This window comes from Giraffa tippelskirchi, chromosome 8 (assembly GCF_054371585.1).
Source record: "Giraffa tippelskirchi isolate mGirTip1 chromosome 8, T2T-mGirTip1v1.2.pri, whole genome shotgun sequence".
NCBI lineage: Eukaryota > Metazoa > Chordata > Mammalia > Artiodactyla > Giraffidae > Giraffa > Giraffa tippelskirchi.
Genome location: NC_137282.1, coordinates 98,615,058 through 98,638,482, shown reverse-complemented (window position 1 = coordinate 98,638,482; position 23,425 = coordinate 98,615,058). Strand labels below are relative to the sequence as shown.

The following is a 23,425-nucleotide window of genomic DNA, read 5'->3' as shown; positions in this document are numbered from 1 at the left end:
CAGAGAGAAAGAGGATCACTAGGCACAAGTAATGGCAACCTACTCCAGTACTCTTGCCTGGAAAATCCCATGGACGGAGGAGCCTGGTGGGCCGCAGTCCATGAGATCGCTAAGAGTCGGACAAGACTGAGCGACTTCACTTTTACTTTTCACTTTCATGCATTGGAGAAGGAAATGGCAACCCACTCCAGTGTTCTTGCCTGGAGAATCCCAGGAACAGCGGAGCCTGGTGGGCTGCCGTCTATGGGGTCGCACAGAGTCAGACACGACTGACGCGACTTAGCAACAGCAGCAGCAGGCACAAGTATTACTCTAAGTAGATAATCAGCCTAACATTCATTGAATACAGATTGACCTACCTGGCATGATTGAGTTCAGCCTCCACTCGGGGAACTTATTCTGAGGCGGTACCTTACAGAACAATCTGACAACAAAATAAAACGTGGGGAAATAAGCAAAGCACACATTCTGTTTTTCAGGCTTTATTTTTGTGTTGGAAATGCTTTACCTTTCTTCTTTTTTAAATCTCTTTACTGTATTTGAGTCAGGAGACATGGGTTCGATTCTTGGGTCAGGAAAATCCCCTGCAGCAGAACATGGCAACCCACTCTAGTAATTCTTGCCTGGAAAAGCCCATGGACAGAGGAGCCTGGCAGGCTACAGTCCAAAGGGTCACAAAGAGTTGGACACAACTAAGCAACTAAGGATCGTATTTAAATGAATATCTAACATAGGCCCAGCACCAGAAACTGTGAGGAAACTTAGGCTTTTGCTGAAAAGAACAAGGCAACTTATAATCAAAAACTAAATTCTGTGGCTTAAGCCAGTGCCTCTCAAACCTGAATATTCACACTTAATTCCTGGGGATCTTGTTAACATGCAGGTTCTGATTGAGTAGGGCTAGGGTAGGGCTACTGCATCCGCATCTCTGACAAGCTCCAAGATGGTGTCGATGCTACTAATCCAGTTAGAGTAGAAAGGAATTTTAGGATATAGATGTTTGAGTATATTTTTTTCAGATAGAGTAAATTTTGCAAATAAAATACAAATGTCTTGCTCCGTGTGAAATCAGAAAAAAAAGTCATCCTTTAGTAGAATCCAAAAGTAATCCTAATTCTGATTAGTGTATGAGAAATTCATAATATAATAAATGGATCACAAACAGAATATTTAGACATGGGAAACAAATCATTGGGAATTTTGTAAATACTTATCTACAGCTTTTAATCTTTTGGTCACAATGCAGGGCATGTGGAATCTTAGTTCCCCAACCAGAGATCAAACCCGCATCCCCTGCATTGGCAGCTTAGAATCTGACAAACCTAGGCAGCATGTTAAAAAGCAGAGACATTACTTTGCCCACAAAGGTCCTTATAGTCAAAGCTGTGGTTTTTCCAGTAGTCATGTATGGATGTGACAACTGGGCCATTAAGAAAGCTGAGTGTTGAAGAACTCATGCTTTTGAACTGTGGTGTTGGAGAAGACTCTTGAGAGCCCCTTGGACTACAAGGAGATCCAACCAGTGAATCCTAAAGGAAGTCAGTCCTGAATATTTGTTGGAAGGACTGATGCTGAAGGTGAAGCCCCAGTACTTTGGTCACCTGATGCGAAGAACTGACTCATTGGAAAAGACCCTGATGCTGGGAAAGATTGAGGGCAGGAGGAGAAGGGACGACAGAGGACAAGATGGTTGGATGGCATCAGCAACTCAATGGACATGAGTTTGAGCAAACTCTGGGAGATGGTGCAGTCCATGGGATTGCAAAGAGTTGGATACCACTGAGCAGCTGAACAACAACAGCTTTTAATGGTTTGCTCCTGAGTGACAGAAACAGTGTTAAGATGACACTATTGAGAGGAGGATGGGTCTGAAAAATTAGAAATGTAAGTGGTTTTTCTTTTTGGAATATTCAGAATGAGGTTGCCAAGCCATCTGTTTTAGCATCAAAAGATTAATGAATTTTCGTTTTCCGTGACTGCTGTAAGTGACTAAAAGAGTCTCGAAACACATCTAAAGCAAGAATTAGGTTGAGTGTGAAAGCTGGCCCCATCTACCAGTTTCGTTTCCATTCTCGGAGAAGGATTTGTAACACTTCTGAGAAAGCTGTCATCCTATACCACTAGAAATAGCAGAAAGTTTGTGTTACAAACTTAATGATCACTGGCCACCTTTCAAGTATTTTATTTACCCCTTTTACTGTTGGTGGCAGTGAACTAAGAGGAGAGGGGAAAGTGTGAGCCAGTGCCTCTTTTAGTTTTCCTGCTTAACAATGAAACCTAAGGAATAACTAAATATGTAGTATTTTCTATTAGAACATTTGCAAAAAAGTCCTTCCTGTAAACAGTTCTTATCTTGTATGAAGACAATACAGTTTTTAATAGTCAAATCCAATCTGACTTTAATTATTTATCATATATTATGTATTTTGCCATGCAAAATATAATTTCTTATTTTCACTATAAAATTTCTTTATTATTATTGTGGTGAAGTCCCAACACACCATGTTTCTTTAGGTTACATTTATACGATGATCAAAATATGAACTATACCACTTTTTGCTTGGATGACTGGCAACCAGCTGAACTAGATTTCCATTCTTATCTTGACTCATTATACATCAGGCAAGTTACTTAACTTTTCTAGGTTTCAAACTTCTCATGTGAAATTGAGTGTATAGACTGCTTAATTACTATGTCCCTCTAAGCTTATAGAAATAGCATTATGGAGGTATAAGAAAACTATTAATGACCAAGCATGCATTCATTAAATCAATACTAAACTCAGAAAAGATCAAAGAGCAGTTCAATGTCCTTCTGAATTTATGTTCAATTCCATCATTCATTGAACAAATATAAATTGAGAACATATAATCTGCTACATGTATGAGGTCTTGAAATGTATACTTTCAGCTCAGATATCTGTTGTTTAAATCAGAGATTGGCAGACTTTTAAAAGTGACCCTGTTGCTAACATTACTCTTCTGAGTAATAATGACTATTAACAATAACTACTATTCAGAAGAAGAATAAGTATTCTTTGGAGCACTGCTAAGTATAAATAAGAGGATAGATATGAAGATGAAGACTAATTTTTACCTTACATTGTGTGTTCTAAGGTGCCAAGAAAGATAACCTTCTTAATGTCTACTGAGAAATCAGTTAATGCGAGGTTAATTGGCTGTTTACGTGCCCATTTGGTTCAACTGGTTTATGTGCAACTATTAGCATTTAAACCCTGCCAGACTGCCAAAGTAAAAATTTAGATACAATTAAGGTAAACTTGTCCATTATAAAGTTTAAATTTAATAACTGAGATAAAAAAGGCTTAGTAAAAATTATATGAAAAAGCAAGTCCAAATATGGTAACTTACAGTTCAGAGGAGAGTGGTATTTGTCATTTCTCAAGAGCCTCTAGACCACAAAATACCAACATTAACGATGAATGCAAGCGCTGGGAGAAATGATACAGATAAGAGACTCCGTATGTTGTAGATTCTGGAATTCATCAGAGGTAAGGAATGAAGCTAAGCCTTTTCCTGGATGGGTCTGGGGTGAAATGAAATGAGAGGTAATGCTAAGTATAAAACTCTATATTTACAAAGCTCTTTCCCACTAAGATTTCAGATAAATTTAAATTTATAATAAATATCCATTTTAAGTACCTAATTCAAGTTATACAACAAATTGTTATCTAGAAAGTAAGTGTGTGGAACATAATGCATTTAAAGTGAGTAGTTTAGCTTTATGGTTGAACTGAGATTCCTTTGTTCAAGTTGCAGCTTTTCCATTCACAGGTGTATGACATTTGTTACATTTCTTAAATAGATTCTACTTAAGTTGCCTCTGCACCTATGGCATTAACTGCTGTGAGAATTGAGAGAGATAAGGCATGTATAACTCTTAGACCAGTGCTTGGCATGTAGTAAGCAATCAGCCTATGCTAGTAGCACACCAGACTTCCCTGTACTTCACTATCTTCTAGAGTTTGCTCAAACTCGTGTTCATTGAGTCAGTGATGCCATCCAACCATCTTATCCTCTGTCACCCCCTTTTCCTCCTGCACTCAATCTTTCTCAGCATCAGGGTCTTTTCCAATGAGTCGGCTCTTTGCATCAGGTGACCCAGGTATTGGAGCTTCGGCCTCAGCACCAGTCCTTCTGATATATATTCAGGGTTGACAGAGAAGCCTGGCATGTTGCAGTTCATGGGTTTGCAAAGAGGTGGATGTGACTTAGTGACTGAACAACAGCAAGTTATTATTTTTCACAAGAATAGGCTACAGATTTCTTCCTGAAGATAAATTTAAATGTGAATAGGAAGTTTGTTTATGAAACAAGACTAATTCTCTGTTTTATCTACGGTGCCCATTATTAAAAAAAAAAAAAAAAAGACAAAATAGCAATCACCAACCACTGACCCTTTTAGAATGAGGGAAGTTTATGCTATGCATATATATGTGCATATGTGCATATATGTGTATACTTGGATATATATGTGTGTTTGTGTGTGTGCATACATACCACTGCCAGGAAAATTGGATTTCTCATATCTAGTAACTATTCTGAAATGTCTGTCCAGACTTAGCCAGGTGTCATGTATGCAGTCAGTATTCAACATATATTTGCAGAATTTATTTATTTTTTAACACTGCAGGTCACTTTTTTTTTTTTTTTTACTTATAAAACAATTATAGTAACCCTTGGCTTTTGAGATTTTGGCTTTTATGAGGAATTCTGGGGTACATGACAGATAGTGATTTTATCCCTAGTACAACCAAGCTCTTCTGTGGGTTAAAGTTACTTAACTACGGAATCAGCCAGTATCCACATTGCAGTATGGTTTCTTCATTCTCCATTCTCCCTTGCAAATGCAGCAACTGTGAAGCGATAAACATGTTATATCTTTAGAAAAATGGCCCCCAGAAGAAAGATGGCTGTTGATCTAGACTTGGGCTGTCCAACAAGATAGCCAGGAACCACAGAGCCCTAGAACTGTAGCTAACCCAAGGGAGAGGTGCTGTAAGTGTAAAATGCACAGAAGATTTCACATACTTAGTATGAACAAAAGTGAAAACTCTCCTACCAATAATTTTTGTATTGATTCCATGTATAAATAGTAAATTTTGCATATATTGGGTTAAGTAAAATATATCATTAAAATTAACTTTGACTGATTTTTCAAAAATCTTTTTTATGATATGGCTTCTAGAAAATTTAAATTTGTATGTATGACCCTCATTTGTAGTTCATGTTATATTTCTGTTGGACAGCCCTCTCCTGGACAGAAGTAACAAAAAAGAAAACTGCTAAGAAAATGATAATTCTTAAGAGAAAAATGATAAAAAATATGAAATTTAAAGTGACTAATGAGATCACATTCTATGAACCAGTTCACCATAGTCCACCATAGGTTTATTTTCAGAAAAAAAATATATATAGTGGGATTTTTCATTGAGCCTTCCAGTCTATGCAAAATTGCTCATCAAGTAGGAATTAAAACTTTAGCAAACCAGTGCTGTTAATGGAAGTGAGATTCCAGGAAAGGCAAAAAGTCTGAAGACATTTCTATAAAGTAACAAGTAGTAAAAATATCAATGAGAATATTTATCTATAAAGGAACAAGTAGTAAAAGTACCAATGAAAGTATTGATTTATTTTACTAAATTTTCTAAGGGAAAATTCTACTCTATAGTGATATGAGTAAATTTGGGGATTGTGAAGATGCATTTGAATGTCAAGAGTATAATACAGTTTTCCTCAGTATTTTTAAGTTTGATGATCTCTCATTAACCTCAAGACATCAAGGCTGAGAGTAGTTCAGTAACTCTTTCAAGGTTGCACAGCAGTTGTGATTGTGAGCCGTAAAAGGAACTCAGATCTGTGTGACTCCCAAGCTCATGTGAAGTGTATCCATAAGACCTTGGTTTCTGAAGCTACTCTGAAAAATAATGTTTCTTTGCTTAAGGAATTTTAAGAAAAGCTTCCTATTTTGTTTCCTTCTCAAACATTATCCATTTGTTAGCATACTAAAGGTACTGGGAAGTACTGAGGAACCAGTTATCTTTGTTATATTTTTTTCCCAAACCATGGAACACCTGTTTCCCTTCATGTGTGCCTATATAGCATACATCACCTATGCTTTCTAGGACTAACCTAGAAAACACTATTTGGAAATGCTAAGATGTGTTCAGCCTCCTCCTATCATCTGCCATTATTGATTACTAGGGAAAATTGCTTTGAGAAAATAGAAAATATTCGGGAAAATATGTACTTCAGTGTTCCAATGTCTTACTTCTAACTTGATCAGAGAATCAAACCAAAGAGTAAAAATATATACTTAGACATATTTTTTTGGTTATCGTTATATCCATAGTGTGTGATCTGGAGAGATTCAAAGAAAGCTCTATTCAAACAGATCACCTGTCTAGAATTGTTTGCAGTGGGCACACTGTAGGACTTACTTGTAACAAAGCTACACTTCAGAGTAAGAACTTTGTGGGATTTAGAAAAGCACTGGCAAGGTAACGAATAGGTCATCATTATCACAAATGTAAATGATTGCATAGTTGGTGCTGGTTGCATGGTAAACAACAATTTTTAGTGTATCTCTTATTTTACACCATTTTTAAAAATTTTTCTGACTTTTTCCCTTTTAAATTGTGCTTAAAACACCATCAGGGATCATGAAAATAGACTGTTATTAACAGTTGCTATGGCAGTGATACATGTGTAAGATTTTAAATCAAAAATAAAGCTGTGTTGCTATTTAACTACTCTGTATTCTGAAATTATTAATAGGCATTTTTCAGCAGCACCTCTGCCCTCAATCTGTCCCCTGGTGCCTTGAATGCAGCAAGCCTGCACTGGGGTTTCCAAGTATTGTCCTAATCACACTACTTTTATGTCTACCATACTCTGGTTATCTTGGATTCCAAATATGACCCTCTACCTTCTTCACAGAAAGAAACAATTTAGGAACATGAGCTCCATGGTAACAAGTTTCAAGAGCTCATGGCGTGTGTTCTCTCAGCCCTGCTTCACCAGACACACTTTTGAGATAACCAGCTCCTTTAGATTTGACACTTCAGTGAATCCTAAAATAAACTAAACAAGGATATGAGATTGTTGGGCCCTTGATTTCTTTGTGCAGAGTTTAGTTCACTGAGAAGACTGGTTTCACCAAGTCACACGCTAAATAATATAACAGAAGATCTTTGCATTGATGAAAGTGATTACTGACCAGGATTGTGCACCCGGATGCTAGCTTTAGATTCTGTTTTGACTGTGCCTCATTTTTTGGACTTCTCTAAAGTAGGGATGTTTTTCTCTTTCCTGCTTATCACAAGCGTGCTATGAAGTTCAGATGAGATCATGCTTGCAAAATGACATAGGGATGTGAAGTATCGTCATGAGATGCAGCATTTGCTCATGGGCATCAAAGGTGAATGGAGCCTTCAAAAATCCTTGAGCGGTTGTCTGAGACATTCACGTGAAATCATATACAAACTGGCGGTTCCTGTGATTTTTTGGCATATGAACCTTCCCAAGTCTCTTCCCACAATGTCTCTCCCAACTACCAAAGAAAAGCCGTTTGCATGCGTGTGTTTGGTAATATGAACAAAGATGGGAATGAAGGCGGTTGGGAAGACGGTTCACAACATGGAAGAGGATGCCCATGCCATTCCTGGCTTCGAGTTAATGCCCTGTGACCTCTTAAAGCTTCTCCCTGTACCCTCAAAATTGCTCAAGAATACTTTGGAGGCAGGAAAATTGATCCTATGACATCATTCTAAATGTTTTAGTAGGTAGAACTTCGTGCAAGTCCTGTTGAGTTTAGCTGCTCATCCAAGAGAGGCGAAGTCCTTGTCTCTGAAGTAGGACCAGTCGGTCTTTTGCCTCCTAGCTGATTCTACCACTTACTAGTTGTGTTCCCCTCTCTGCCCCAGCGTCCTCATCTGCAAATGAAAATAATAATAGTATCTAACTCATAAGGTTTCTGTGTGAATCAGTAAGATACCTTTATAAAGTGCTTAGTAGAGTCCCTAGCACTTGTTAAGTACCAGCAAATGTTACATGTATATTACTGCTGTTACTGCTACTACAGCTGCTGCTTTTGCAACCATCATCCTTAAAGAGCGTATTTATGAATGCCTTTTACATATACCCATACCTTTATATACCAACTGTGCCCTTAAGAGAATACAAGAGGGATGATAATGGGAAACTACATTTGCCTACCAGTGGGCTCCTGGTTACCAAATTCTGTTCTAGCAAAACTGAAACTTGTTTAAGGTGGTTCTTTGTTTTAAAAAATGAATATAGAATGGACAGATGCTATGACCCCTTTCTTTGGCAAGCAGACACTTTGGTATTCAGGGTTATGAGAAGTTTATACAGATGTTAGCTTTTCAAGATAATGTTTAGGAAACAAAACAGTTAGCTAAAGCCAAACTCAGATACCGATTCCTATGTATGTGATTGTACCTGAAGAGAGTAACTTAGATTCTGATGGTCTTAAATCCCTTTTATGGTTTCTTTTTGTTCAAAAAATAGTGATTAACTGTGACCTCTGGAGTCGTTCTCAATACACATCTATGAACAAATTAAATGTATGCTTTCTTCCTCTCAGAACACTAAGATTAATTTTCTTGATGATTAAAAGTGCATTTTTTTTTTTTTATAAATTTATTTATTTTAGTTGGGGGCTAATTACTTTACAATATTGTAATAGTTTTTGGCATACATTGACATGAATCAGCCATGGGTTTACATGTGTTCCCCTTCCTGGACCCCCCACCCACCTCCCTCCCCCTCCCATCCTTCTGGATCATCCCATTGCCCCGGCCCTGAGCCCTTGTCACATGCATCGAACATGGAATGGTGTTCTGTTTCACATATGATAATATACATGTTTCAATGCTATTCTCCCAGAACGTCAAAAGTGCATTTTTTAATGGCCTTCTAAGCTTTAAAATGTTTTGAATGTTTTCTTTAATGACATTATTATTGGAACACATAATTTTAACATAATTCTTATAGAATGTATTAAATACAGTTAGCATCAGGAAAATATTCAGCATAGATAATGCAAAACTTAGCATAGATTATATGCCCAGTTCAAATATACAAAAAGTTTAGCTACATTTTAATAATGGAGAAAATGAGACTCTTAGAATCTGTAAACCTCAAGAAATCAAGAGATCATCGATCTGCTTGGCCACAGATAGGGGTAATGTTGGCCAACCCAAGTCTGTGTGTTCAGTGCACAGTGAGACCCAAATGTTGGAGTTTGGAGCAGAGAAAGGTTATTGGAGGATCAAGCAGAATAGGTGGTTTGTGTTCAGAAAACCCCAACTCACCAATGGCTTTCAAGGAAGGGTTTTTAAAGGCAACATGTGAGGTGGTGGCTGTAGGGTGCATGACGTTCTTCTGATTGGTTGGTGGTGAGGTAACAGGATGGTGTTTTGGGAATCTCAGTCATCAACCTTCAGGCTCCACTGGGTCTGGGCTCTACCTGTTGTGCTCAGCAGGCAGTCACCATCTTCCATAGGAGTGGAGGTCTTGGTTCCTGCGAACAGTCCGAAGCTGTGCATCAGATGGTTACGTGTATTCCTTTAGTTGGAACTAGCACTCTGTTTTATCACTAAACTGTTGTTCCTTGACTGCTTTTCCTTTGTTTCTGCGTTCCCTCACTCCCCTAATGAGTAACTGTTTGAATCTGCTTTGTGGAAGGAGAAGGCCTAGGAAACGGAAGCCTTATATCTACAGACGAGGAGCAGGGGACCCACAGGAGTTTTTGTACCCAGGAGGACCCTGTAGAGTCATCCGTGGTTTCAACAAAGTGAAAGTGAAGTTGCTCAGTCGTGTCCGACTCTGCGACCCCATGCACTGTAGCCTACCAGGATCTCCGTCCATGGAATTTTCCAGGCAAGAGTACTGGAGTGGGTTGCCATTTCCTACTCCAAGGGATCCTCCCGATCCAAGGATTGAACCCGGCTTTCCCGCATTGTAGGTGGACGCTTGACCGTCTGAGCCATCAGCATACTCTAAAGATACTGGAGGTAACTATCAACTAATACTCCTTTATTTTAACAAAAGGGGAAGCATTTCAGTTTACCAGCATTTTTCCAGGTAGTATCTCAGTGTAGGACATTCTAGACTACAACTTGTATATAAGCTGGTGAATTTTTAAAAATAAGATTCTTTATGTTTTATAGCTATGTATTTGAAATGCCCAATTTGCTCTTCCCTTTTCCTGTTTTCAATTTTTAACATAGCTGCCTAGGGGCTTCCCATGTGGTTAAGAACCCATCTGCCAATGCAGGAGATGTGGGTTCGATCCCTGGCCGGTATCCTTGCCTGGAGAATCCCATGAACAGAGGAGCCCGGTGGGCTACAAACCATGGAGTCGCAGAGTCGGACACAACTGAAGTGACATAGTACATAGACCAAATAGAATAAAAACACACCAATCTGTGAAATGAAATTTCAAAGAATCCCATAAATAAGAGCTTTTGATAATAGATCAGATTACTATTTCAAGGAATAATGATTAATTTGGGATTGTTTGTAAAAGGGGCTTCCCTGGTGGCTCAGTGGTAAAGAACCCACCTGCAAATACAGGAGATGCGCTTTTGATGCCTGAGTTTGGAAGCTCCCCTGGAAAAGGAAATGGCGACCCACTCCAGTATTCTTGCCTTGGAAGTCCCATGGACAGAGGAGCCTGGCAGGCTACAGTCCACGGGGTCACAGAGGCAGACAGGACTCAGCGACTGAGCATGCAGACATGTTTGTAAAACATCCCCATGAAAACAAATATTAGACCTAAATACTTTGGCTGTAAAACATGAAAAGCTAAGAGCAGACAATTTAAGAGGCACACAGGCTTGATTTACCAAGGAACTGGGTAGGATCAGGGTTAGCAGACCACTTACCTTTGGAGAGCTTTTTCATCATTCTCTGCTTTCTATGTCCCCCTATTCTCCTCAAAGCCAAAACCCTTCCTCATTCTATATGCTCCTTGATAGCGTCTGCTCACAGTAAATTGTTAAAAAGGGAAAAGACTTAAAAGTGTAACTAAATAATCAGACATGAATTCATGGTTTTCCCCTTGGGAACTTCTGCATTCTCAGATGAACAGAGCATTGAATAAACAGACTGAATCCCTAACAGGGCGACATCCTGTGTCAGGTACACAGAGCTTCTCAGTGGGCAGTGGGCTTGTCAAGCATGGCAGGAAATCATCTGCTAAGAAGGCTCATACGCTGAAGATGGAGAAGAGGAGGAAGAAGAAAAGGCCAAAAAATAGCAAAAGGATGAGATTATAGGCCTAGCCTTGTGCTGACCATTTTCAGTGGTCACTTGGTTGATCCTCACCACCTCCAAGAGGTGGGCATTACCATGATACACACAGACCCTGTTTTGTCAGTAGCTGTGAAAATAGAAGTCCTGTGGGCTGTGGCTTGCTGAGGGTCATCTATCTAGTAAAGTGAGGTTTGAACTCTAGGCTGCCTAGCTCTGCAGCTATACACTCTTTAAACTATACCTACTTCTTACAACCACAATCAAAAATACATTTCAAAAAATATAATAGTCATAAATAGGAATAAAGAGACATCATCCAAAAATAGCTCAATTGAGCTTATGATGGACAGGAGAATGGAAATAAATGCAAATTCACCTCTACAAGGTTTTCCTCTGAGGGTCACTTTCTCTGTCTGTTTGGCCTTGTGAAATTAGACCTTTCCTGATGGATTGGAGCTGAGTGTGTCCTTTTTGTCAAGGGCAGCTTGAAGTTCATGGAATAGTTTACCTGAAGCTTGCAACTGCCAATTCCAGGCACCAAGATGCTACTTTCAGAGACTAAATTAGCTTTCTTCAGAGTCACAGCAAAAAGCGATACAATTAAATTGATTATTTGAAAGTGCCTTCTCAAGTTTTTTTTTTTTTATTGCTTCTTGAGCCAATTTGTTCTCCCAGCAGTGTCACTGTTACAGAAGTTAGTCTATTTCTGTATTCTCATTTTATGAATAGGAATCATCTGAATATAGCATAGACATCTAGCCGAGACCATTTTTCTGAAACTACAAAGGCAGGGAAAATTCCCAACTGTACTTTTTCCAAATGTCAAGAAGTGGCTTAAGAACTTATGTCTGTAATCTGTTGAACTGTTTATATTATTTATATGAATACTGCCATTGGTTGTAAGCATGCTTATATCTAGTCATTGATAAGGGCTTGGGGAGTTGTGATAAAATCAAGTCAGTCTGCTGCCATCTAGCTTTTTCTGTTTCCATCTTCAAGTTTCCTCCGTAGTATTACAGAAAGATACTTTTTTTTTTTAAAGAAGCAATTTCTCTTTCATCCTTGGGAGGGAGACATTGTATTGGTACTGCAATCTCTCTCTTCTTTAAAGTTATACTTATTTTACTTGTATCTTTTAAAAATTTAAGATGAATGGTCTAAATCCACTGCAGTAACTAAGCATCAACCCCCCTCCAATGGGGGCAAAATATTTTTTTTCAATAGTAAAGATTAATAAATCAACATGACCCTTGAGGAGACGATGAAACAGATGCAATTCTCTTTTGTCACCTTTCTTGTTTTTCCAGAGTCTAGGTGCTTCCCAATCTTTGCAGCTGTCTCCTCTGTAAACTGTGTATTTGGCTGTTTGCAGATTCCAACTGTTGGTATTCAGGGCTTGGTTCCCATGCTCTGAGCCAGGAAGGCAATATGAGCTCTGCTACTTGATACATTTATTGGGCTCTTGTCCTGTCCTGTACTAGACTCCGCTGGTCTCTGAGGAAACAGAGGTGAATAAAACACACATGGCCCCTGTCCTCCAGCATCTGATAAGCCTTAAGTGCATCATCCCCAAATTAAATCTGTGATTAGATGAAGTGCACCAAAGGAGAAGTAAAGATTCCAAACCATATTATAAAAGGGAGAACCAATTAATTTGGGGGTGGGAAATCAAAGCTTCTGGGAGGAAATATGCAAGCTGAGAAATGAAGTGTGAACAGGAATTACCCAAGTGAAAAATAGTAGTAGAATCTTTAGTATGAGGGAAAAAATATGTACTAAGAACATTTCAAAAAGAGGTGGGGAAGGCCAGGTGAACTTCAGTCATTTTTCCTAATGAGTGACTAATCGGTTTATCTTTTCGTGGATGATGTGCCTACAGTGTAATTAATTACTTAGCTATAAGAACAAATGTATTCCCAGGAATGGGGCATGAGGAGAAGGCCTGGTTAGTGTTATGTGGGCATGTTAATATAGTTCTGCTTTGCCTGTAAACCTCAGTAAAACAATAGTGGTACCAAAGTGTGGCTGCCTTAGTTTTCTCAATGTCCTTCCAACTAACGTAAAATCTAAATCCTGTATAACCACTGTGCTTACCTAGCAAACACAGTGTCAAGAGACGTTCTCCAGATCACCTCCTCCAACTTGCTTCTCCTAATTCCCTCTCACTGAACTGCTTTTGTCAAATTTCCAGTCTTACAAAGGCTATCAGATTTAGATAGAAAGGACACTATTAAATTTGGGGCTGCTCTGAGATGTAAAGATTCTGTGTGTTTTCTGTGTAAGCTAAATGAGATACATCCTTTGTATCTAAAAGAGAACCCCATAGCTTAGCATTCAACAAACAAGTAAGGCTACCTGTTGTTCAGGTAAACAAATAAATTATTCTATTTAAAGACTTTGTAGCTTTGGATCAACATGAACAAAACCTTCACATGACATCTGTTATATGCTGAATCTCAAAAGAAATGATACAAATGACCTCATTTGTAAAACAGAAGCAGATTCACATACATAGAGAACAAATTTATGGTGGCCTGGGGGATAGGGGAAAGAGATAGTTAGGGTTTGGGATGGATATATACACACGGCTATATTTTAAGTGGATAACCAACAAGGACCTACTGTATAGCACAAGGAATTCTGCTCAATGTTATGTGGTAGCCTGGATGGGAGGGAGTTTGAGGAGATTGGATACATGTATATGTATGACTGGGTCTCTTTGCTGTCCACATGAGACTATCACAACATTGTTAATCAGCTTTACTCCAATACAAAATAAAAAGTAAAAAAAAAAATGCCTTTTTCTTCGACAGTATATTGTTTTCATTGTAATGTATTATATACAGTTTTGTATGTACTTAATGAAATTATTGTCCTTGGATTTTAGGATGTGTAGAAAATACAATTAAGGCATTAAAATTAAATATAAATTATCCCCACCAGAAATACTCTGGTATTTTATTAAAGCATCTTGAATCCAACAGATCAAGGAAAAACTCCCCAAAGAGACTGTAATTAGAACTATTTAGGACTTGGCAGAACTGGAACCAGAATCTCTCCATAAAAATGAATAATGCCTTGGGCTACGTAAATTATAAAATCTGAAGCTCTAATAGCAGCATTACAACAACTGAGTTTAATTGTTCAGATGGTGAGCTGGAGAGAGGAACAGTCAGCTTCCTGAATTTATGTTAGAAATATATGGGATTCTTGCCAACTGGGGATTGTTGTTAGGTGGTACTCTGTCCAAGGAATGTAAAACATTTTTTAAAAACTAAAAAAAACACTTGGATGACAAACATTCTATGCCATTCTATGCCATCTTCACTACTGGTGAAGGAGATCAGAGTAATGTTTACATGAAGACTACCAATGGATTCCTCATGAGGTCTACCCTTTCCATATAACTTTTAATATTTCCCTTCCTTGAAAAATTGTTAATAATAATCCCTGGGGGAAAAGAAAGAGGATAACAGAAATTCTCTTAGTGATGAGTGATTTATGTTGAAATAGCCAACTCACTCTCCCTCACTTCCTCTTTGGAGCACTAAAGGGTAGCGGGGAGAGGGCTTCCCTGGTGGCTCCCCTGGTGGCTCAGTGGTAAAGAATCCACCTGCAATGCTGGAGACACAGGTTCGATCCCTGGTTCAGGAAGATCCCCTAGAGAGGGAAATGGCAACCCACTCCAGTATTCTTACTTGGGAAATCCCATGGACAGAGAAGCCTGGCAAGCTACAGTCCATAGGGTCACAAGAGTCAGACACGACTTAGCGACTAAACAACAACAGCAACATATTTTTTTTAATTTTATGTATTTATTAAATTGAGGCATAGTTGATTTACAGTGTTGGCTTTATTTCAGGTGTACAGCACAGTGATTCAGTTTTGTGTGTGTGTGTGTGTGTGTGTGTGTGTGTATGTATATATGATGGTGGTTGTGTTGGTCGCTCAGTTGTATATGACTCTGTGATCCCATGGACTGTAGTCCACCAGGCTCCTCTGTCCATGGAATTTTCTAGGCAAGAATACTATAGTGGATTGCCATTCCCTTCTCCAGGGGATGTTCCCATCTAGGAATTGAACCCAAGTCTCCTGCATTACAGGCAGATTCTTTATTATAGTCTGAGCCACCAGGGAAGCCCATATGTGTATATATATATATGTGTGTGTGTGTATATATATATATTCTTTTTCTGATTCTTTCTCTTACAGGTTATTGCAAAATACTTGTGCTATATAATAGGTCCTTGTGGTTCCTTGCTTCCTTTCGACCTAGGGAACTGGATTTGTGGGCTTATAACTGGATTTTGATTAGAGAGCATTCTCTGGCCACAGAAAAGGTTTTCTTTGTGGAAAACAAAATAAAAAGTAAAAAAAAAAAAAAAATGCCTTTTTCAACTCAAACTGTCAGCTTTAGTGTGTTACTTTTAAATGCTTTCAGCTATGAGTAACAAGAAACCTGGACCAACAATGGCTTGAACCAATAGGGGTTACTTGTTTAAAAAAATTTTTTTATTTTGTAGTAACAATGTTGTGATAGTTTCAGGTGAATAGCCAAGGGACTCAGTCATACTTATCCATGTATCCATTCTCCCCCAAACTCCCCTCCCATTTAGGCTGCCACATACATTGAGCAGAGTTCCATGTGATATACTTTGGGACCTTCCCCCCACAACCATAAACTTATTAGCAAAGTCTGTTGGTCTGTTTTTGTTTTGTAAGTTCATCTGTATAAATTCCTTTAGATTCCACATATAAGGGGTGTTGTACAATATTTCTCATTATCTGACTTACCTCACTCAGTATGACACTCTCTAGGTCTATACACATTGCTACAAATGGCATTATTTCATTATTTTTAATGGCTGAGTAATATTCCATTGTATATATGTGCCACATCTTCTTTATCCATTCCTCTGTTGATGGACATTTAGGTTGCTTCCATGTCTTGACTATTGTAAGCAGTGTAGCAATGAACATTGGGGTGCATGCATCTTTTTGTATCATGTTTTTCTCCGGACATATGCCCAGGAGTGGGATTGCAGGGTCATATGTTAGCTATATTTTTAGTTTTTTAAGGAACCTCCATAATGTTCTCCACAGTGACTGTACCAGTTTACATTCACACCAACAGTGTGCTGCTGCTGCTGCGTCGCTTCAGTCGTGTCCGACTCTGTGCGACCCCATAGACGGCAGCCCACCAGGCGCTGCTGTCCCTGGGATTCTCCAGGCAAGAACACTGGAGTGGGTTGCCATTTCCTTCTCCAATGCATGAAAGGGAAAGTGAAAGTGAAGTTGCTCAGTTGTGTCCGACTCTTCGAGACCCCACAGACCGCAGCCTACCAGGCTCTTCTGTCCATGGGATTTTCCAGGCAAAAGTACTGGAGTGGGGTGCCATTGCCTTCTCCAACCAACAGTGTAGGGAGGGTTCAAATAGTGGGTTACTTTTAAATAAGTGGCCACTGGAAGCATTTCAGTTGTTATATGATGTTGTCACCATTTGCAGAAGGCCAGCATCTAGGAAATTTTCTTGGCCTTTCCCTCATGCTGGCAAGATGGCCTTTCTTGGCCTTTTCCTCATGAAGACATGATGGTACTGCAGCTTTAGACATCATATCTGTGTTACATGCAGTGAGGGGATGGGAGGGGAAGGATCAGCTCTAGTCACATTTGCCCAATCACCAGAAGCGCAAAACGTTCCCCAAAGCCTTCAAAAGACTTCGGCTTATAACCCATTAGCCAGAACTATGCCATATGGCCATCTCTAGTGGGAAGGAGATTAGAAAATTAATATTTGCTTTCTAGTTTCTATAATACATGCAAAAAGGGTGAAGGGAGTTAGAAAACACTATGAACTAGACTATCAGAATTTTGGCCATGTTTGGCCTGTATTAATGTATTATTTTCAGAGACTTAAAGTAACTTATTAAGGTGGACAAGAGAATAGGGAAGAACTAAGATCTTTGTGCCAAATGCAGAGTAAACCTTGGAAAGGGTAATTAGAAGGGGAAATAAACTAGAATTGACCTAAAAATGTCTTAAAGTCAGATCTTACAAAATTTTTGGCAAACCAATCAAACTGTATTATCATAATGTGGATAATAAGAACATTTCTGCTAGTTTTCACAAATGTCACCAAAAAATTTGGTTAAAAAAAAGGCATGTGTGTGTGTGTGCCTAGCATTAGCAATCTATACTTGTTTAAAGTATAAAGAAAATGTATACTATTCAACCAAAATAATCACTAATGGCTTAGTCATCTAGCCATGATTTATGCCTTGTCTATAAGATGAATGAAAGAATAAATAATAATTGATAATTGTTTGATATATTTTAATCATATTGACTTCTGAAACAATTGATGTCAAATAGACTGGCTTTGATCAACTCAGTAAGTGGTTTATTCAGTACCCATAATGCTGTGAGTCCTCCGTTAAAGGGGTGGATTTAGGATTTAGGGAGTGAGGAAATCAGAAGAGAAATATAAAATAAGAGAGGGCCAGGTAAGTTGGCTATGGCTCGGGAACCAGGAACCACAGTTGTCGGGAAGGATGTGTAAGAAGTAATGCCAAAGTAAACTAACTTTTGCTTAGAGTTTTGAAAAATGATGCCATTCTTAGAAAAATATACCTGAGGACAACAGAAGTTGGAGATAAAGGTCTGTGTTTGAGTAGTTTATAGTGACTTTGTTTTATTAGAATCATAGGGAAGGAAACTTGAATGTGGACATCTGGACTATATAGGGCCTTGAATGAGAGAAGGAGGACGTTAACATGAGACAGTGCGCCTTTGGATTCTGAAGAGAGAGCCTTGGTTTAAGGAAGTATCTGCAATTGTACAGCACAGTTTTTCAAAAGACTATCAAAATAATCCTGGGGGAAAATATTATGCCATTCAGAGATAAGAGCATGTGTCATAGGAAAAATGTGAGTGTTATAGACTGTGTTTTCCCCAAATTCGTATGTTGAGTGCTTACTTCAGCACTTCAATATATATTGGAAATAGGGCATTTAAACAGGTGAGTAAGAAGGCTGAGCACCTAAGAACTGATGCTTTAGAACTGTGGTGTTGGAGAAGACTCTTGAGAGTCCCTTGGACTGCAAGAAGATCCAACCAGATCAAACCAGTCAATCCTAAGGGAAATCAACTCTGAATATTCATTGGAAGGACTGATGCTGAAGCTCCAATACTTTGGCCACCTGATGCAAAGAACTGACTCATTGGAAAACACCTTGATGCTGGGAAAGATTGAAGGCAGGAGGACAAGGGGACGGCAGAGGATGAGATGGTTGAATAGCATCACTGACTCAATGGACATGAGTTTTAACAAGCTCCAGGAGATGGTGAAGGACAAGGAAACCTGGTGTGCTGTAGTCCATGGGGTCGTGAAGAATTGGACACGACTAAGCGACTGAACAACAAAAGGTAGAGTCAGGTCATGTGAATGGACCTTAAGCCAATTTGGCCGATGCCCCAGTAAAAAGAGAAAATTAGAACACAGGCACAGAAAGACCATGTGAAGACAAATAGAAAAGATGGCCATCTACAAGTCAAGGAGAGAAGTCACCAGAAGACACCAATGCTGCCCACACCTTGATCTGAATTTACAGCTTCCAGAACTATGAGAAAATAAATTTCTGTTATTTAAGCGCCCCCCCCAGTCTGTGGTATTTGTTATGTCAGTCAGTCCTAGCAAACTAATACAATGAGTAAATATTATTTTTGTTAAGAAAAGAATAATCAGATAATAAACTAAGTTCATGGATGTGGAAATAGAATGAAGGTCATTTCTGGAAATGTATCGATGTTGTTGTTCAGTCACTAAGTCATGTCTGACTCTCCGTGACCCAGTGGACTGCAGCACACCAGGCTTCCCTGTCCTTCACTACCTCCTGGAGTTTGCTCAAACTCATGTCCGTTGAATCGGTGGTGCCATCCAGCCATCTCATCCTCTGTCACCCCCTTCTCATCCTGCCATCAATCTTTCCCAGCATCAGGGCCTTTTCCAATGAGCTGGCTCTTTGCATCAGGTGGCCAAAGTATTGGAGCTTCAGCTTCAGCATTAGTCCTTCCAATGAGGGTTGATTTCCTTTAGGATTGATTGGTTTGATTTCCTTGCAGTGCAAAGACTCTCACGAGTCTTCTCCAATATCACAATTTGAAAGCATCAATTCTTCGGCACTCAGCCTTCTTTGTGGTCCAACTCTAACATCCATACATGACTGTAACAACTTGAAATTTGCAATGAATGCAATGGGGTGTGGAAATGAAAAGTCAGTCATGACTGAACTAAAGACTGGGAAGTGGGAAAGTCTAGAAGGACAGTGTGTTGGTGGAACAAAAGGATGGATGTGGTTTCAGCCATGTTTTCACTGAGAGGGGTTGTGTCCTCAGAGTAGAAACATCCATCAGGGAGTAAGAAATGTGTGTCAGACATGAAGACACTGGTGAGATGGCCAAGGAATCCAGTGTTCAGTGTAAACAGAAGTACCACAGCCTGAACAACCAATGAATGAATTGTACATCTCTTTTTAATTCACTGAAACAGCATGATCTAATTGGTCAATGTAGTTTGTATATGCACTTTCAATAACAGGCAGATTTCTTTTAACTTAAAGCCAAATGAGCACACTAAGAGACTTTATCTTCATGAGGTCCAATGGTGACAATTTCCTTTGAAAAGAAAAAAAAAATAGTTTTTGTATCTTGACCTTTTTACACAAAGGTAAGACCAAAAAGGCAAATACCTCATTAAAAGGTAGAATGATTTGAATCCATGCAAGTATAAATATCTGAGCTTAGAGTCTTTCCCAAGAGCAGATTTTTATTGGCATTAGTTCTTAGCGGAAGAGTCTCAAGACATGCTTCTCACCCTCCTCCCCCCACAGGAAAGCATGTTGTGGGAGGAAGTGATATGAGTCCCACAAAGAACAGGTCACCTGGGGCCAGTTCAGGGACAGCATTCAAAGCATCTCCCAATGGTGAAAGAATCTTATTTTCCCTAGGGAAAATAAGGGAACGTTGGCTTCAATTACATGTATCACTTCTGTACCAAATTTTGCTTGAACGCTACCCTCTGGGAAAATCAAGAAATTTAGAATCAGTTTTCCAAATCAAGAGAGTACTCCATGCTTTTAGTTCTCATTTCTGAAATGTCCCATTGATCCTCAAGAGTAATGCTTGGCTGTGCTTGCATGAATTGTTTACATTGTTTATTAATTAATGTGACAAACATATTAAAAATAGGACTCTCAGTTTTCATCCTGAAGGGCTTACACATAATAGCAACAACCTTTAGCAAAGTACTACATTATTTATTCATAGAATGGCTTTTACTCATTTAATAACACTCTGTAGTTAATTTGTAGATTACTTTTTGACTTTTCACAATTATACTTTGGTGTTTTGTTCCTACAAAGGAGAACATTTTTGTTGTTGTTTAGTATTGATCAGTTTCTCTTAATGTGTTCAAGACTATTATGTCTAGAGATAAATGTAAGTAGTTGTTTGGTTAAAATGACCCAAACCTTCCAGATATTTGTTTATTTCATAAATATTTTGAGTACCCACAATGTCTGGGACGATGCTGTAGGTGTTGGGGAGATGATGCTGCGCAAGAACCGGTCATTGATTGTTTTATATTATTTTGAATTCTTGTACAACTCTTAAAGTTCAAATTGTTAGGGGAAGGGTGGAAATCAAAGAACAAAAGATAATGAGAGAATTTTTTAAACCAGCTTGTTTTGTCTTGGAGTGAATACAGATATGCTCAATTTTATACATTCAGTATACCTAAACTCTTATCATGGTTGTTAATCCAACTCATGACCTTCAGATATTACACTGATCTTAGTAATAAAAGATTAACCTCTGTCTGGTATATTCCATTGTCATAATGTATTTAAAGATTTCAGTGAGTATTTTGAGGAAAGAGAGCAACTCTTTTGAGGAGGGTTTCTTTCTGAAGTAAGCATAATGACTAAATTTAACTGAAATCTCACAAGATGGTGTGTGTCAGTCAGTGCCTTTCTCTAGGGGCTTTCCTAGCAAATGCCTCCTTAAAAACGTTTGCATGGAACTCTCATCTCTGCCACATTTGCCATACCTTGGGGCTTTAAATCAACAATACTGATTTTGTAGATGATCAAATTGGATAAGAAACAGCTCAAGACTTTCCTGTCCAGTAGGTGTAGTCTCGTGGAAAATCACTTCTGAATGCAGCAAACAGAATGAGGCAACTAGTCATAGCCCACCGGAAAATCCTAGTGGAAGTCCCTGACTCGCCAGTCTCCTTTTCTCCCTCGCACTCTTGGACTTGGCAAAGCAATCAAAATGGCTTTCCTCTCAAGGAAGACACAGTCAGTGATTCAGTTACTGACAGCTGTTTGTAGAAGACATGGCCCAGCCACAGTCCAGGGCCTGCGAGGTCTGCTGGGCTGATAAATTGCCCCTCTGGTCCTTCTAGGCTTGCAGTTGTCTCAGATGAAAAGCTCAGGCTTAAGAGCTGTCAGAAAGTATTGGGCAAAGAGCCCACCTGTTTTTCTCAAGTACAAGTATTCAACTGAATTGATTCCTCAAAGAGATAAGTGAGGGTGAAAGTAAGTTCATAGTTGACTTTTCATAGTTCTGAACTTCTACTGAGGTAATGGATATGAAAGTGATTTTTAAAGTCACACTGCAAATACAAGACACTTCTATCTGTTATTTCATTACCTGAAAAAAAAAAAAAAGTAAAAATAGGAGGGCCACAGATTTTACCAAGGTCCCAAATGAGTGTACTCTGGTTCACTGTAATTTCAGCCTCCTATAAAATATGGGCTCATCTAGGCTGTCATTTATGAATCATGTACTGAGTTGCTTTTCTTTGTTCTCCCATAATGCACTTGTGGAACTTGCAACACGTGCCTATGAGAAATCTATGCTGCTTTTCAAACAATGTAAAACAAATACTATCCAAGAGTTAGCATAGCATTTAAAGAAAGCATCATAGAATGTATGCCTAAACAACAGCTATACTAATGTAATACTCATATGTGCCAGCCTCATTCTAATATTTTCCCTATATTAAGGACTTCATTCCTCACAATCAACCTATGAGGTATGTATTATTATTATCCCCATTTTACAGATGTGAAAAGTAAAGAATACAGGGATGAAGTGATCTGTTTCAAATCACACAGGTAGTAAAAGGTAGAGTCAGAACTCAGATCCTGCTAGTATGTCTCCAGAGTCTATACAATTAACCATTACAGCATATTATTTTGGGAGCTTCCCTGGTGGCTCAGACAGTAAAATCATCTGCTTCCAATACTGAAGACCCAGGTTCATTCCCTGGGTTGGGAAGATCCCCTGGAGAAGGAAATAGCAACCGACTCCAGTACTCTTGCCTAGAAAATTCCATGGTGGAGGAACCTTGTAGGCTACAGTCCATGGGGTCACAGAGTCGCAAAGAGTCGACTGAGTGTGTCCGACTGAGCATATTATTTTAAATATTAGTGTTATGAATGTTGTGCTGTTTCTGGTAAGAGACATAACAGTTTGTTATATATATTTTTTCATTGTCTTCTCCTTTGGATCTAGGATCACATGTAATATGACCAGATTTTAACTCATAGGAGACTTCTGTGGTGATTAAGTATGAGATAGTCTACATTTGTAGAACATCTATGCATTGTTAAATGTTTTACCTTACCATTATCTCATTTGATCCCCTTACTAACCCTTGTGTGCATAGGGATTTATCCTTGTTTCTCAGATGAAGAAACAGATCAGAAAGATTCAACAGTTAGTTCAATTTCATGTCAATAGGATACAGCAGTTCTCAGAAATCAAATATACTAGCTGTTGATCTCCAGCACTCTTCCCAGTGTATCAGACTGCTTGCTCATTCATTTGGGAAAAAAAAACTGAAAAGATGTTTAAGAATCCCAGTAAAATTGAAGAGGCTTTTTAGAAACATTTAGAGTAATCTGAGAATACTCCTCACTAAAGCAGAAGGTGAAAATGCACTCCGTGAAGAGTGAACTTGGTTAAGCAAGTGCACACAGCTAGGTTCCGGCTTAGTAATTTTCAGTGTCACGTTTCTCAGCCTGCACTATGTGAACATTTGGATGGGATGAGTC

At 38.8% G+C, this 23,425-nt stretch overlaps 1 protein-coding gene and 2 long non-coding RNA genes across 8 annotated transcripts in view; 2 read left to right on the top strand and 1 right to left on the bottom strand.

Moving 5' to 3' along the window:
* Window positions 1–23,425, top strand: part of PDE4D (phosphodiesterase 4D) — a 1,572,405-nt gene that overhangs the window by 1,219,254 nt on the left and 329,726 nt on the right. The gene's annotated exons all lie outside the window — the stretch shown is intronic.
* LOC145519069 (uncharacterized) lies at window positions 10,903–15,690 on the bottom strand. Its single transcript, XR_014063505.1, has 2 exons — window positions 15,405–15,690; window positions 10,903–14,924 (listed from the first exon to the last, which is right to left on the bottom strand). It is a non-coding gene; the product is annotated as an uncharacterized LOC145519069 (long non-coding RNA).
* Window positions 15,115–22,040, top strand: LOC145519064 (uncharacterized). Its single transcript, XR_014063500.1, has 2 exons — window positions 15,115–18,365; window positions 19,399–22,040. It is a non-coding gene; the product is annotated as an uncharacterized LOC145519064 (long non-coding RNA).